General features: G+C 46.9%; 1 protein-coding gene across 5 annotated transcripts in view; it reads right to left on the bottom strand.

The window, feature by feature from the left end:
* GluClalpha (glycine receptor alpha 1) overlaps positions 1-16,504 on the bottom strand; it is a 398,335-nt gene that overhangs the window by 62,517 nt on the left and 319,314 nt on the right. The gene's annotated exons all lie outside the window — the stretch shown is intronic.

Here is a 16,504-nt window from a genome sequence, read left to right as displayed (position 1 = left end):
TATTGAGCTTGTCGGCGGGATGAGTTGTGTCAGGGCAACTAAATGACCTCAACAATACGTTTCTTGTACTGGCGCCGTGCTTTGGGCTGATGTAGTTGACAGAAATCGTTCAGTATTGTACAACTCGCCTCGCGCACCCTCCGTTAGCCATGCTGTGGTGGTGCGTGACTGCCCGCGCCCTGGCCTGGAGGTAATCTGCGGTGTGTACAGAGGTCGGGCAAGCCGAGGCGGTTCGTGGTTGCATTTCCGCTTTCTTTCGGTGCGCGTAGTGCTGGAGGTCGCGTAATCTCAAAATTTCGGAGACGCGTTGATGGGAGCAACAAAACAAACGTTCGCTCCCCTCTGCGTTCTTCAAGCGAACTTGATAGCGATTGTTCGCGGTCGTCAAATGAGATATGTTCATTAATGCCTGTGCTCGCGTGACACCATGGTTATTACTAAGCTAATGATTACTGTTACGGCAGGTAAAACTACGTACCTTAGTTAGAGTAGTGGTCTAATGCTTTGCTATCGCTATTGGTGCTTCGCTTTTTGGGTAAAAATGCGTGTTTTTTCTATTTTCTTTTAGTCAAACGGGCAAGTAATTTAACATGGGAATCGGTGGTTAGCATTGACTAACTGCGAAGAATACACAATTCTCTTTTTACCGCAACGTCACCCCTTCTCTTACAACTTGCATTCCAATTTCGCACAATGATGTATAATTATATACAGCGTTGTTCCGGAGAATACATGTTGTATAGCTTTCGCACGAATTTTGCTTATGTACGCGTCTTTTTTTTTTTGCCTAGAGCTCTGCAATGCGCTCTGCATTACTTTGTGAACACTAATAATGTCCTTTCGTTGCGTCTATAATTTCAGAAACGAAAAATGCAGCTCAGGCAAAGGTGCAATGCAATGTGTCAGGCACCGTGTTCGAGGCCTCAGTGTCACATGAAACCGTGGAAGCTTGCACATCTAGTCTCTCCTCAGTGCAATATGGTTAGTATAATGTGGAATGTTGGCCAAAGCTTTTTTGATTGCCTAGTGTATCAAATATTTTAAAGCGATGCTTCCTTTGCCACTTCCCTCGGCTTTTCCACTGCTGCTGCTGTCGCTGACCTGCACGCGGCGTCGGGGAGTGGTTGAGTACGTAATGTATATAATGTACGCAATGTACGAGAAATTACATTGTACTTGTACATAGTAGGGACGCGGGAGTGGCGTCTGTGAGCCCTTTCCAGCAAGAACTGCGCGGACGTCGCCACAATGCCCTCTGGAGTTCTTTAGTCGTCACAATGTTCTCTGGAACTCCTCGGCCATCAACACAATTACATCTGGAGCGCTGTAATTGTGCGTTAGCCTGCGGTATAAGCATTGTAGAAGCTGCAGCGCTTTTGTACTCACGTGCAAATTTTCAGAGGGGAGATAGTCAATGGAAAGATAATACAGAGAATTTGTAAAGCCAACGCCCTGACCAAACGGATGAATAATAGCTGATATTCGCTCGTGGCGCCTTGCATACATAGTATGATCGTGGAAGAAGGGAAGACGCCACCAGAAAGCATGCTTCATTTGGGGTCGCTTAAATAAAAGAAAGGTCGCTACTAGACATGGCAACAGTTGCGGAGAAACTAAAAATGTTAGTTTAAGAATGAAACGGCACGTTTCTGCTATTTCTGAAAAATGAACACCCTGCAAGTTTGTACATGATGACAACTGATGCAGGCGCGCAGACGCAAAGCTGCACTCAGTACCGCAGCGTCAAGACGACAACACGCAGCGTCAAGACGACAACACGCAAGCGGCTGTCGAGCAAATAAACATTTCAGCCACGATGCCATGCGCCCGTGTGAAGAATGGCAGTGCTAAATTGCTTGCAGCATACGAACAATGGCGCACAACAATGCCTCGAGCAAACACGCCTCGCTGTTTGGTGTACTACGTAGGCAAACACAAGTGGTGCACGTAAGGTAACATTTAACATCGCATCACGACTGTCGTAGGCCGTCAGCATCACCGCCAAATATTGCCACTGAACGCAAACAGCACAGAAAGCTTTGCTTGCATCGATTCCCACAGTGCGTGGGATCTATATATATTCTTTTTCTTTCTTTTGCTTTAGAGAGGACTGTCCCAGTAGGTGCCTCCATAGAAAATGAATCGGCCTGAATGCCTGTGCAAGAATCACAGCCTGGCTGCTCTAAAGGTAAATGCATAGCGAATACAGGAAAGAATTGGTTTCATTGGGTGCTTTGTTTTCACTTGTTTGTTTCAGACTCCGCACCGTGGTCCCATGTGGAAGAGCCCCCACTTGACAGCCCAGTGGTTGCCATGGACAAACAGATCCGCGATACGGAATGCGGCCAAGGTATGTGATGTGAAATATAATTTACTAGTTCATAAGGAAAACATCTCAAATGTAACGATACTAAATATTACACTCATTTGTAAACTTTTCACATATCGTCGAGAAAGCTCTCTGCATTCACCTTGTGATTACTTTTACTCACATCTGTGTTCCTGTTCAGTACTTATATTGTAGCATTATCATTTGTATTGGTCAGTGGTGCGAGTCGAGAGGAGCATCATTACACGATTTAATGTTGTCGCCTTAGATTTTCTTCCCCTGAAATAATACTAAGGATGGAGGCATTGCTCATACTTTATATGCGCTTAAATTGAGGTATGGTAGTATTTTGGGGCTATTTTTTATTCACTACTTCCGTTTAGCTAGACTGCACGATAATTAACACATGAAGGCACAGAATGTAGAGAAGGAACAAATTAATGAAATTAGATAAAATTGTTAAATTATATTTCACAGTTTAATTTAAATGTGATTTACTGCATTTGAATGTTAATAAAGGTGAGGTAAGCAAAAACCGTAAGAGGCATCCTGCCGGACGGAACGTGCACACAGCCAGCTCATGAAGTGTGCGATGCTGCACCAATTTACCTGGTGAAATCTCGTTAATGCGTATCTTGTGGGAACAGGGCATAATTACGCGCTAAACGGTAGTATCCTTTAGTGAGATTTCAGTTGTATATAGTTGAGCAAACAAACGAAAATTGGTATTATACTGATTACTTTCAGTAAAATAACGTTGCATTGCTTTTTCCTGCATGCTTTAATGAGAGCTAAAGGTGAGCCAGTTCTAATTTTCCTTGATGTAGAATGGTTGGGCACTTTGGGGTTGAGTTGTGCTCTGCATCTGCAGTACTGCACGTTTTTGATAAATTTTACTTCGTCAGTTCACATTATACTGTGCATATTTAATGTTTGATAGGCGAATGTTTATAGGCTCTAAGTGTCTTTGTAGGCTCCACTGCCCAGTGGTGATATCCAGATTGCAGGTCCCCACGTCTACACATGCAGCGAGCACACGTGTGTTTATGCTGGCAGCAGGCAAGAAATAATTTGGGTCTCGGACGGCAGCCTGGAGCTAGCTGTAATTTATTGTATTTTAACCTACTACATCAAGAACCTCGATTATCCATATGCATTTGCACCATTCCTGGTGCTGATGCAGAAACTTGTGCTTCCCAGCAATGTTTTGCCTAGAGGGCTCATAAATGACAGATTGAAGTGTTTCTTTGCTCCTCTGAAGAAAAAGAATGTGATTTGACTCAAAGTCTAGATAACAATTCTCACCTTGCATTAATGTTCACTTGTTGCCAGGAGGTGGTGAACAGATGCATCATTTTGTGCATTACAGTTGCATGCCTTTCTATAACTGTTTTATTGAAAATTACTGAGGTAATACATCCATTCATGCAAGTGGCATTTAGTATTGTGCACAAGTATTTTATTTAGCTGCTCAAAATTCTTAAATTCGTGCAATGTGAATTATGGCGGCCTTTCTTTGTCACTGAGTTATTCTAACTGGTAGCCTCTAGATGATCGAGTAATTGTGCAGTGCTATGCATAGTAGTGCCCAAATGACCTTTTTCAATATTTATTTTAAATAGGTAGAAAATTTTAATAGGTAGAAAGTTCAAGAAGTTTGAATACCATCCTTGACGTTGTTAGCTAGACAGTAAAATGTGTCTTCTAGTAATTTTAATAAAAAAATGTTCATATTTGCATTGTCACAAGGACCTAAACTGAGAGTTCACTATGCTGTAAGCATCACCACTTCCAGCCTTTTGTCATTTGGCCCTACAAGCCAGCACTTCGCACATCTCCTGGTTAAGCTTTGTCTGATGTTTGTAAGAGCAACAAGTTGTCTTTTGATGCCAGTGGTGGTCATTGCTAACACTAAGGAAACGTTGCTCAGGTATAGATGGGCTGCATGCATGCATGGCCTTGTGGTCCAGTCTTCTTATTTAGGTTCACCTTTAGCCAATACTTTGTATATTTTTTTGCATCGGCTACATTGCATTGGTAACGTCTTTATTGACCTACTCTAATGCTGCACATTGATGTGTAAAGCTTTTTTTATGTAGTGTCCAATGTGGATCTGAACACAAGTGTCCAGTTTTTGTTCCTGCAATCTCATATACTAATCTTTGCCTTGTTCTCTTGCTTCCTGACAGCAGTACAAGTTTTTACATGGACAGTTAACACGAAGTTATTGACGACATGCATGGCTGAAACACGGTGATATGATTTTAAAAATTCCTGTGATATGATGCAAGTGATAGTATTCTGTTGAATTTTCAGATCTAGTCATGTGCCAGCAAGGCCTGCTGTACTTCTGGTGTATTCTATGTTGTATTTTCAAATAAAGATGTTGCATTCTGAAGTTAACCTTATACTGCCTGTGGAACTGTCAATTTATACTCAGGTTATTTATACAAGCTAACGGTGCCTCCTCCTCAGGCGTTCAAATTGTGTTTTGAACTGTACTTTTGAGAACATTACCGTTACATATTTGCTCAAAAGGTGCCGCACGGGGAGTTTCATTTCGTCTGAAATCCCAAGGGATACAGTATACTAGTATCATGGTAGCCCTTCGTTGGCTGAAATACAACGATTTAAGTGATTTTAATGAAAGTAAACTTTTGAAACCACATTCAGTTGAGCGTTCCTTTTTTTTTCAGAGAATTTCATGTGGGCCTCACTCTTTACATGGTCCGACGAGCCGGGTGCGGCCTAGCAACGGGGAGGCGCCACCTTGGGTTTTGTTCCAGAAAGGCCAAATCTCCGCATGCACCGAGCCGGCTGCCGCCAAACAACAGAGGTGCGTCATTTCCTTCTTTTGCGGTTCTCTCTGCTTGCGCCTCTTCTTTCTTGCGCGCTTCTTTTCGCGGTCGGATTAAGCAGCCGACAACCATGCCCGGAGAAACGTGAGCCCTCGCGGAGGACGCCACTCGGCCAGTCCTTTTTGGACATTGCCGTTACACGTGGTTGCGCTTCGAAATAGTTCACCTGTCCACCTCGTGTAGTTTCCACAGGAAAGGGTGTCCCTGTGTCTCTCTCAGCCTAAGCAAAAGAAAAAGAAAAGAAAAAACTGCGTTTTGCTGGCAACTTACGCAAGCCGTGACATCTCTTCGACTGCAATGATATCTAGTCAAAAAATTTTCTAGCTATCACAAAGCACAACAAGGAGGAGTGCGGGAGTACAGATCTCCACTTACGAATGGCATAGCAAGTGACAGACGCATACTGTTTTTGGGTACTATTGTGTAGCTGTTAGCAATAAATGAAGCAAATTTTTGCTTTGCTTATGAACAACGGCAAGTGTTCAGGCCCTTTACCCGTGCTGTGTTTTTCTCCTGCGCATGCATTTGCCTTTACTGTGTGGATTGTACCAAGGGTATCATTCAGCATGCAAAAATTAAAAAGTAGAATCAGTGAGCTGAAATTCATTTTTTTTTTCATTTTCGCGTGCTAGATGATACCTTAGGAACAATCCACCGAGTAAACACAAGCGCATGTGCAGGAGGATAAAAACCGCAACAGCGCGAGCCAAAGGTCTGAACACTTGTCGTTGGCAAAGCGAAAATTTGCCTCATTTATTGATTAGCAGCTACAGAACTGTAGCCCAAAAGAATATGAGTCTGTCACTTACAATATACTATTCAAAAGTAAAGAAATTTTCTGGCTCCCGCGGTCACCTTTGTTGTACTTTTTTGGGGTAGTAGGCTGCATTTTGTCTTAATATTTTTTAGGCCAAACAAGAGATGTTGCGGTATGCGTAAGGTCTAGGTTGCCTGCAAAACGCAATGTTTCTTTTTTTTTCTTTTTTTACTTAGGTTGAGAGAGACACAGGGACACCCTTTGTCCCGAAAACCGCACAAGGTGGACACGTGAACTGTTTCGAAGCGCAAGCGCATGTAAAGGCAGCGTCCGGAAAGGACTGGCCGAGGGGCTTCCTCCGCGAAGGCTCACATTTCTCCGCGCACGGTTGTAGTCTCCTTAATCCGGCCGCGGAAAGAAGCGCGCAAGAAAGAAGAGGCGCAAGCAGAAAGAAGCGCGAAAGAAGGAAGAGACGCACCTTTGTTGCTAGGCGACAACTGCCTGGGCGGAGCATGCGCAGAACGGGCTTTTATGAAACATACCGCAGAAAGAAGCCCGAAAGAAAGAAGAGCCGCGTCCCCGTTGCTAGGCGACACTGGCTCTATATACGGAGCATGCGCAGCACGGTGTCCATCTGGGACCTCCTGCAAGCCGCTTTGTGTGAACATTTTAATCGTTCAACCGGTATATTGTAAAAGTAACCTTTATATTTAGGCAAAGGCACTCAATACTGTATGCCTATACTAGAGGTTAAAGTGTTGTAACCTCTAGTTGAGGTGCACGCTTTCTTACCTTTAATAGAAGTTAAATTTGTAAAGGTTGATTTGTAACTTATAAGTTAAAGGTGCACAAATCTGTGAGAATATACCCCTTTAGTAAACGTTACCGTGCTAAGAGTGTAGGTGCAGCCTACGAGTATATTACGCCTAATGTATGTGCTCTTATGCACAAAACTGTTCGGCTGAATTAAACATGGCGGCGAAGAACAGGAAAGCCGGCTGGGATGTTTACTGCGCAACTTTGCAGTGAAGCTGACACCTTATTGGGCTATTAAACGGACGCACAGTATTCAGGAAACAAACATCTACGAGAAAGAAAGAAAAAAGAAGTACGGAAGCTTATTTCCCACACTATCTCCTACTGCAGCGTTCACCGCGTCTCAAAGAAATAAGGCGGACCAGAGACATTACGAACCAAAAAAAGAAAGAGAACCGTGGCGCCCAGACCGAACTGCAGTCTCTGAAGACCCAGCCAAAAGGGCCGGAGAGGTCCCGTCCTACGAGAGAGTATTGGTAATCGAACTTTGGCCTTTCTTTCCCATTTCGTTCGAGCCGCCTTTTACCGCTATGCCCCTACTTGTGTGTTTGTTGTACGTCACTCCCATTTTCGTGCCAAGCTTAGTTTTCGAGAGCACCAGCCACTCCTTCACCCCTCCTCCGTCCTCCCCCCCCCCCCCCTTTTCTTTCTTCCTCTTTTCCTTTTGTACTTCCGTTCGTTTCTTCCACGATACTCGAGTTATTATCGTCTTCGTTCGGATGCTTGGTGGAAATCCATAGTCTTCCAGCTCGTTAGCGCGGGCCTCGCAATCTCGATGCTTTCTCGGCTTCCCCTTCGCGATCCGCTCCTTAACCGCGCAGAAAGCCAAGTCAAGTCGAGCCAGGCCTCTCTCTTAGAAGGTGAGTCGGGCACCGAGCGGCCCCCTTCTTCGATTGCCGGAATAGCGGTTCCGCGAAGAAGCGAAGACGCCCCACAGGCTTCACGGGGAAGAATCGCGCGCTGGCGTCATCACGAGGCCGAGCTGCTGCAAACAGTTCGAACCATGGCCGATAAACAAGGGCACAGCAGACGCCTCCCCCTTCTCTCCACCTCTTCTTGCCAACATAGGAGTAGCTGGAAGGCCTAACCGAGAGAGAGAATCGACGGGGCCAGCACAATCAACGAAGCGAACTGAGCGAGCACTGGGGAAGCGATGAGGTGTTTACGAGTTGCGCACAGTAAAAAAGAAAACCAGGCGGCTATACCGAGATAAACAGAACGGCGCGGCAGAGTAAAACAACGTACAGGCATGGGACCGAAACTAATTAAGGATAACCCGTCCTCTTTCCGCGGCGTACGAGTTTCGGATTACATTAGATTATCAGCAATGGACTGCGTTAATTATGCTTCTTCGCTTGTCGGGAACGCAATTTTTGTGAAAGGGTTTCCCGAAGAAGTTTAGCTGCACTTCTGCGCGAGTTTCTTGTTTTTTTTTTCTTGCTTCCACGACGCTACAGATCACGAGACAAAGATCGGTTAATAGCTGCACACAATGTTGGAACATTCTACGAATACTGTACGTTTTATTTTGCAACACCTCCGACGAGAAAATAATGCTGAAGCGGTGTACTTCACTCTTGATAAAAATGCGTTATGTTCGTGAGAGACACGAAGGCACTTGATGTCCATCGGAGAAAAGCGTTAAATGAAGCAGAAGGCCCAGAGGGCTGACCGCAACAAACTAGATTTATATCTTGCGAAGTAACCTTGCCGAGTAAAATACAAGACGGCAGTTTAAAAAGGAAACCACCTTGCACGCGGTATGTTCAAAAATAGAAAAGCATTTATGATGGCGCAAACTGTACCTTCTCATTTATTTCGCGGCAACTACATTATCGGCGTCCTTGCAAAGCGCCCTTCATGTGTCCTCGCTATAGCCATGAAAGTAAAGGTTGGCGGGTTCTAGGTTGGAGTTTTTTCCCCCATTGTAAAGCTTAATAGCCTTTCCTGTCTCCACGGTTTCAAGCAAGATCAACAAAACCAACGCGCGATATGTATCAAATGCAGAAAAGAAAGCTTCATAACCTAAACAATGTATCAGAAGGATTCCTTGCGTTTCCCTGCTTCAGAGCACCAGCCGTTACTTACCGATGACATTCTCGTCTCGTTTTATTTACTTTCGTTAATTACAGCGCTCGTTTGTTCCCCACAAAATGCTCGTGGCATCTTTTGGTGAAATAATTGCTTCACGACGGCGACACACGCGCCATTAGCCGTTCATAAGTAAGACCACGGTAAGGACGCCCGAGGGGGAACTTTGGGCTAGCATACGGGGCATCGATCAGGAACGGTGGTGACGACAGCAACCAGGAGGAAGAAGGAAAGAAGCCGCTTTTACCTGCGCTACTAACTTTTGCCGGTGTCCGTAGGCCAGTGCATGCTTGAAACTTCGCGCGGCCGTCGCCCGTGGCGAACACACAGGGGCAGCTATAGACGTGTTCGCGCACAGAGTGAACACACACGAAATGAATCGACAGTGTTCGAAATTGCGGCAGCGCCGTTTGATTGGGCGTCTACATGCAACGTGCAATGGTGAAAATTTTGCCTGTCTCATTGATGAGGAAATGCATCGACTTTGAACTCGTAGCATAGTATAGTTGAGGATTTTCTGTTTTTACATGTATAAAAGAGGGACCAAAAGGCACCAAAACATTTCGAGTTCTATCATATATAGCGTCGCTATCGGTGCCGCTAAGTGTCACAAATTCAGTGTTCAGGGATCAGGTGCGGTATTCAAGCAGAAATGTTTCACGTGCCTTTTCATTGACGATATGCAGCATTTGTCCGCCTAGATAACAAAGAGGAAGATAACGAAAAAGAAATTGAACAACAAAGAAACGTTTTTTTTTTCTAAGTTGATGTTCCCGGATTCAATTCTTGCTTATGCAACTATTGATGCTGCTTACATCATAACTCTGCAGCGACAAAGGGCAAGGCCACAGATGGAGTAGAGATGGAATTTTCCTTTTAGCCTTCTAGCCATCTTTCACCTTTAAGGGAGATGGAGAAAAACGTTTATCGCATTTCAGCTCCCTGCCCAAGACCACTGTGTGGATGGTGGGAGGTGACGGGGATGAGGGTTCGAAGCCAGCGGAGTTGCGTCTTGATTGCAGTTGGTCCGCTTCCTCTGAGGTAAGGCCAAGCGCCAAGGTAAGCCCCGTTAACGCGACCACATTGACGGTTGTTGAGTCAGCCATTCTTGAAGTGTGCTGGGTCATTTAGGCAGCGCCTTCAGGATAACTTGGAAGTGCGCGTTTATACGGTCACATGAGTACACTGCCACGATGTGTCACGGCGTTCTGTGTGTCACAACGTAATGACGGCGAAGAACCAGACAATGCCACAACCGTGAGCCACGAAACTACATCTCTATAGGGCGAACTTGTGCCCAGAAGTACAAGTAACGCTCAAATCACAACGATAGCGACAAGCACAGTCGTCGGTCGTTCGAAAATTCGTTCTACGGGTGAAGTGCCTCAGCCATTCATACATGACTCATCGTACATACCACTGCAATCGCTGATTTTCGCGTGCACCACCTTTTTTTTTTTTTTTTTGCCGTGCACGCAACCTGATTAGGTAAGTCTCTTTCGCTGTAGAATCGGCGGCGGCATTATTCCGGAAACTTCCAGTGTAGGCGCGTCTTGCGTCCACCAATAACTTTGTAACAGTGGCCGTACGATAAAGAACGGTCAACGGAAAGAAGACAAAAAAAAAAAAAACGAGAATGTAAGTGCATCAGTATGATGTACGGGGATATTCCATTCGTCTTCTACATCAAGCAAGTGACGCCAAGAAGTAAAGGACCTCCAGGAACAAGAAACCACTGTCTCAGCTCAACCACACTCCTCAAGATGCAAGGTTGCGGCCGCTATACGTCGACAAGGCCAGGTGCACTGTTTGCCCGCACTAAAAAAAACATCCTCTTCTATATAGCCCCCCAAAGAGATGGTAAATCACAGGAGAATTACTAAGCTTGCGCGGGCGTAGTTGCATGGGAGCGCAGAGGTCCAGCCAGAGCATATTCCTGTTCCGACATGCAGCGAGGCGAATGGAGATCGCCGGCGCGAATGAGGCGACAGGTCGGCGGAGCGGTCTGCCGGCAGGCTTTACATCTCCCGGACTAATGGGCGAGCTGTGGGTGGGAGAAGTAATTTGCACAGTGTCCTTTCCAATCAAGTCAGTGACACGGTTCTTTGGGGGGGGGCTCGGTCTCCGGAGCTGCCGCGGCGTCCTCGGACCCGTAAATTGCATCACGCGCGCTCGGACCCAGACCATCGAGCGATCGGTCGCGACCCGTCAGAACAGGTGAGAGGAGAAGAGAGTGGCGGAAAGACAAAAGAACAAGAAAAGAAACCCTCTGCTGCTCATTTTACTTCCAGTATACATCGCTCGTTTTTGACGGGCGATAAAAAGAAACGCAGTGTAATAGTGTAGTTGAAGCCACCAGTTGTAAATGACTTGGTGCTCTTGGGTAACACCAGAGCATTTATTGAAACACTAATGGCATTAAATACCCAATGAGCTCTTTAGTTAGCGACAAACTGCTAATAGGCTTTTGAATATTACACTTAACCGCCGCGGTGGCCAAGCAATCCATGGCGTTTAGCTGTTGTGCACAACGTTGCGGATTCGTTTCCCGGCGGCAGCAGGATTTCGATGTGAGCTAAGTGCAAAGCGTTTGCGTACCTAGGTTTACTTGCACGATAAAGAAACCCAGGTGGGGAAATACAGACCGAACTCCTCAACAACAGCGTTTTTCATAACCAGCTGTGCGGACATTTCAGTTAACTCCAACACAAATAGTCATTCTTAGAGGTGTAGGTTTACGTCTTTTAGCGCGATAGCGTTAAAGCTCCCGTTCAGCGGGAAAGGCGGTGGCGTCCACGGCATGTCGAGAAACCCACGTCATTGCTCACAATCATCTAAATTTATAAAGTAAACAATTCTAGTTTTAAGGAAAAGATGTTCACATCAGGGGATTCGAACTGGGTGCCTCGGGTTGGGAGGGGGACTCGCGAGTCGGACACACTACCGCTTCGCCACACAGGCCAGCTTGGAGGGTGCGAATATGAGCGTGGGTTTTATGTATGCCGTGCGGTCTTTGAAACGTAGCAATATTTGACGATTGTTGACTCTGAGTGGCGGCATGTTGTAGCTATACAAGAAAAAAAAATTCGCAGTTCCGCCCGAAAGGCGAAGCACCGATCGCGATAGCAAATTAGTAGATAGCTGTACAAAGTAAGGATAGTAGTTTTATCGGCCGTATAAACTTGTAACCAGTCACTTACAAACTAGATTAACAATGATAGAATGTGTAAGCGTGACTCAACGAGGACGTATAAACAGACAGACGGAGACAGCGCTGTCTTTGTGTGTCTGCTTCTTTGCACGTCGTTGTTCAGTCGCGCTTACACATTCTATCATGGATTCAAATCCACTAGCCCAACAACGCGTTTTATGTAAATTAACGAGCACGGTGGCACGCGCGCACAGGTAAACATGAACACTTCGCTCGATGACAGTGGGAACTGTCTGGGAAAGCGCTGGAGTTAGGAATCGCGGCCACAGCCGTGAGCCAATTGACCTCCGTGCACCTGTCGCTTGAACGCGTACGAAACATCGAAAGCACAGCGCATACGAAGCTACCGGCACTACGCACACTCTGCAAACATCCCAGATCACTTTGAAGATGAGGCCCGTGCAGGCGTGCACTTTATACATGTCGCAGATCGCTTTCAAGACACACGAGTGCCGGCAACGCGTCCCTGCGGCGTCCGCCAGAGGCGTCTACTACGGCGTCCGCGATTGGCGTAGAGAACGCCGTAGCAGACGCCGCGGTTGTCTCCAGTCTGTACGGAGCGGCGGGCGAGGAGGACATCGAGGCACCGTAGCAGCCGCCGGAGAACACTCCTCCTCCCTCGCCTCAACCCCCTGTTTGCGCGCCACAGGAGAGGGCACGCATCCGGGCCGCGTTCCTCGCTCGCGCACGCGATATTGAACCGCGTTCGCCGGCTCACTTTCACCCGCTTTCACTCATACAGAACCTCACGGCGACGGCGGAAATGCGCCTGGATTGTCCATATAATTGCTATCGCAATAAAACAGCAATCTGTTGTTCCCCAACATAAAGCTGTATTCGACGGCTATTGAGTGCCACCATGCGGCTGCTGCTTCTCCCCCCTCCCCCACTCTCTAATTACACCGCTGACCAACAGATGGCGCGCGAGCTCATGTAAGCTTCGTTCCTCGTTTCTGTCTTCAGCGTCCAGCGTGCTGTAGTCAGTTCTGCAATGGATAATGTACCCAGTTCGCCTTTGGCGTCGTGTGCTGGCCCATCTGTACCACCACCTCGGCGTCCAGGGAGCCCACGGAAGACAGGTGTGGAGAAAGCGCGAACCAGCTGGTGCTGATCGCACCGAACGCCAGAGTTTTAGGAATCGCGCACACGCTGGGAAGCTGCGGCGAAGCCACGCATCGCAAACCATGGATTTGGATCGCGACCGACACGAGCTCAATGGCGAACGCCAGGCGCGTTCGCTTGTGGTGACAAGCAGCTTCCACAAGACAGCACCGACGATAGGGCCATCGAACGACCCACCGATATTCACTTCCGACAGAGTGATGTGTGGGTGTCTGCGCGGCATGGCGTCGATACAATTATTGCTGACAGTAGGGTGTGTGTTCAATTAGGACCATGAATATTGCACGACAGTGCTGACTATGGAGGTGCATTAATGTTAGAGCCAATGCATGCAACACGACAAGGCGGACCTCGAACGCATTCCATCGTGTGCAGTGCACTGCGTGCTAATAAATGTGTGTGCATATACAAGCAGCGTTATGTGCGTAAACTGCACAGTGCAGCAGTGCACACGCAACAATGCAACAATACAGAACTTGTGCTGTGATAATCGTTAAAAGCGAATGAATGCGAACAAACAACAGTGACTGTGTGAGAATAAAAACCACTGAAGGGAACAATTAAGCTATCGCGTCATACCTTTAACGGCGCAGCTTAAGTGTCCCCCTATCTTTTTGGTTCATCATTCTTACGAGCTCGACGATACCGCGAAGCCGCAGCAACTTTAGGCATTTACGTTTCCGCTTCTTCTGCCAGTGGTCGCACCTTGAGCTCAGGGCACACTACTCGGGACCGCAGTCGCGGTTCGTGAATTTATGATGTGTATTCCAAGAACACTGTGCGGCTATGTGGTACTGATCACCGGTGGCGCGCAGCCGATCCCTGCTCAAGTGTAAGAGTGTAAGAGTTGGGGTCAGGCATGTCAAAAGGGGTTAGCTGGCCCCTGCCGTCGTGCGACTCATCCACGCTAAGGATGTTGTTGAATGGAGGAACGCGTTCTCATCCAAAACGAGGAGTGCTGGGTTTATTTACAATATCTATATGAAGAGTATGGAACGTTACACCTCATCATTCTTGTATGACTGAAGTGAAGCACACCGAGGAGACCAAAACGTCTGTTTAAACACTCTCTGTACTTCCTAGATCCCTAGGCCAGGGAAACTGCCATCCAACCTTGGTCCAATCGGAGCGTCCAAAGTTTTCGAAGGTGCCGCGTTGGAGGGCGAGGTTTTGCACATTCACTCCCGCACCTACGTTTACTGAACACACAGAAAGGAGGGGAGCCTCGTAGACAGGGATTGTCACGCTTGGCTCAAGCTGGCGCGTCATGGTTCCTGGGATGACCCAGCAGTTGGCTTGGGCGTTTGTCAAATGACCACGGCGGTTACCGGGGTCCGTGAGTAAACGCCTTATAACAGCCTTTTCCAAAAATTTTCTTGCTCCCATTAGACCGTGAAGGCGACAGTGAACCAGCAAACAATAATCGGTCCGCCAAACGTGTCTCGCCTTACTGGCGCCGCACACCTGTCCGAAAGGGACGCATTGTTGGCTTCACAAAGCAATTCATCGCAGCGGGGCAGGAGAGGCTAGAAGGTCACTAAACCCGCTGGCCGATCGTAACGATTGACAGTCTGATTCGATTATTATTAATTTGTGGAGTTCAACGTGCCAAAACAAACCTTAGCTATCGGAGCCGCCGTAATCGAAGAGAGAATCTTAACTTGGATCATCTTAAGCTCATTAACGTACGCCTGATGTGACTACACGGGAAAAAAAAATTAATTATGGGGTTTTACGTGCCAAAACCACTTTCTGATGATGAGGCACGCCGTAGTGGAGGACTCCGGAAATTTCGACCACCTGGGGTTCTTTAACGTACACCTAAATCTAAGTACACGGGTGTTTTCGCATTTCGCCCCCATCGAAATGCGGCCGCCGTGGCCGGGATTCGATCCCGCGACCTCGTGCTCAGCAGCCCAACACCCTAGCCACTGAGCAACCACGGCGGGTGACTACACGGGAATGCTTACATATTGTGCCCTTCGGAATGCGGCCGCCGCGGTCGGAAGTTGAACCTTAAGACGTTAATCTCACTAATGATCTTCATCTGGTGGTAGAGTTTGTCATGTATTTACCTGTCTTGGCTGTTGTTTAACTTGTGTCGATTGATGTACAATGGATCGCTTGTTGTCCTTGTTATGTTGTATGAAGCGCTGACAGTTATGAAATGACTCAAGTACCTTTTTGACCAATACTAGCCACAAAAGGCGTGTTCTCGTTGCACTAAAAGCTTAACGTGTTGCATCATGTGCTCGAACAGCTAGGCGCCGCACCTCATAAGGCTCAGCATGGAATTCAACTACCGCATTTTTATGAGTATGCCTCGAGGAAACGACAAAATTTTCGATTTCCGGAGCACTATCGTTTGCTAGCTATACAGTATGCGAGATACGAAGAGCCTTTGTAACAGCGGCGCAGGATTACAGTGGTGCTAAACGTATGCGTTTCTACCGGGAGCAGGCGTCACTAATGGATTGGTCAGTGCGACGGAACTTTGTCACCACAGCTGATGAGAAACTCAAGTCAACACCGAAATAACTTTCAGCACTAAAGGCGAAATTTCCAGCGGTTATTGACAGCTGCGCGAAGACGTGCGCCCGACAGTGCGGTGCATGCGGGGTACATCGGCAATTCTCCAGCGTTTAACAACATATTTCTTGTTGCTAGTAGCTCTCAAACAAAAAAGGAACGTAACGTCACTTGTAAGGAAGTCTCGGCCCGAACCCCCGGCGAATTGCTCTCACGTGCGCCGGTCTTGCCTTATTCACTTACCTAAGAAGGGATCGCTCGTGAATGGATTTGCAACAGCTTCTGCAGTTAAAAAAGATGCTTACAATTGTCTTGGTTTTTTTCACTCCCAACAATAATTTTCAAGTCGACTGCGGCCGAGGGCGCAGGATAGTTACCAGCATGAGCTTAAGGGCAAACTTCTGGGCTGATTATTATGGCAAAAAATAAAATAGAATTTTGGACCTGATTACGAGGCACGTCTGATAATCACAATAAAGAAATGGAGCTGGGCGTTCCATGTAATGAGTATAGAGTAGATAACCGGTAGACCATTAGAGTTACAAAATGGGCGCCAAGGGAAGGGAAGCGCAGTCCAGGACGGCAGAAAACTAGGTGGGGAGATGAAATTAGGAAATTTGCTGTAGCAAGTTGGAATCAGCTAGCGCACGACATGGGTAATTGTAGATCGCAGGGAGAGGGCTTTGTCCTGCAGTGGTCACAAATATAGGCTGATGATGAGGATGATGATAATACAAATCTAATGTATTTACTAATCCTTAACGCTCCTGACTACGGCAAGTTCGAAAATT

This window comes from Dermacentor andersoni, chromosome 5, assembly GCF_023375885.2.
Source record: "Dermacentor andersoni chromosome 5, qqDerAnde1_hic_scaffold, whole genome shotgun sequence".
Classification (NCBI taxonomy): domain Eukaryota; kingdom Metazoa; phylum Arthropoda; class Arachnida; order Ixodida; family Ixodidae; genus Dermacentor; species Dermacentor andersoni.
This window is presented reverse-complemented; position numbering and strand designations above follow the sequence as displayed.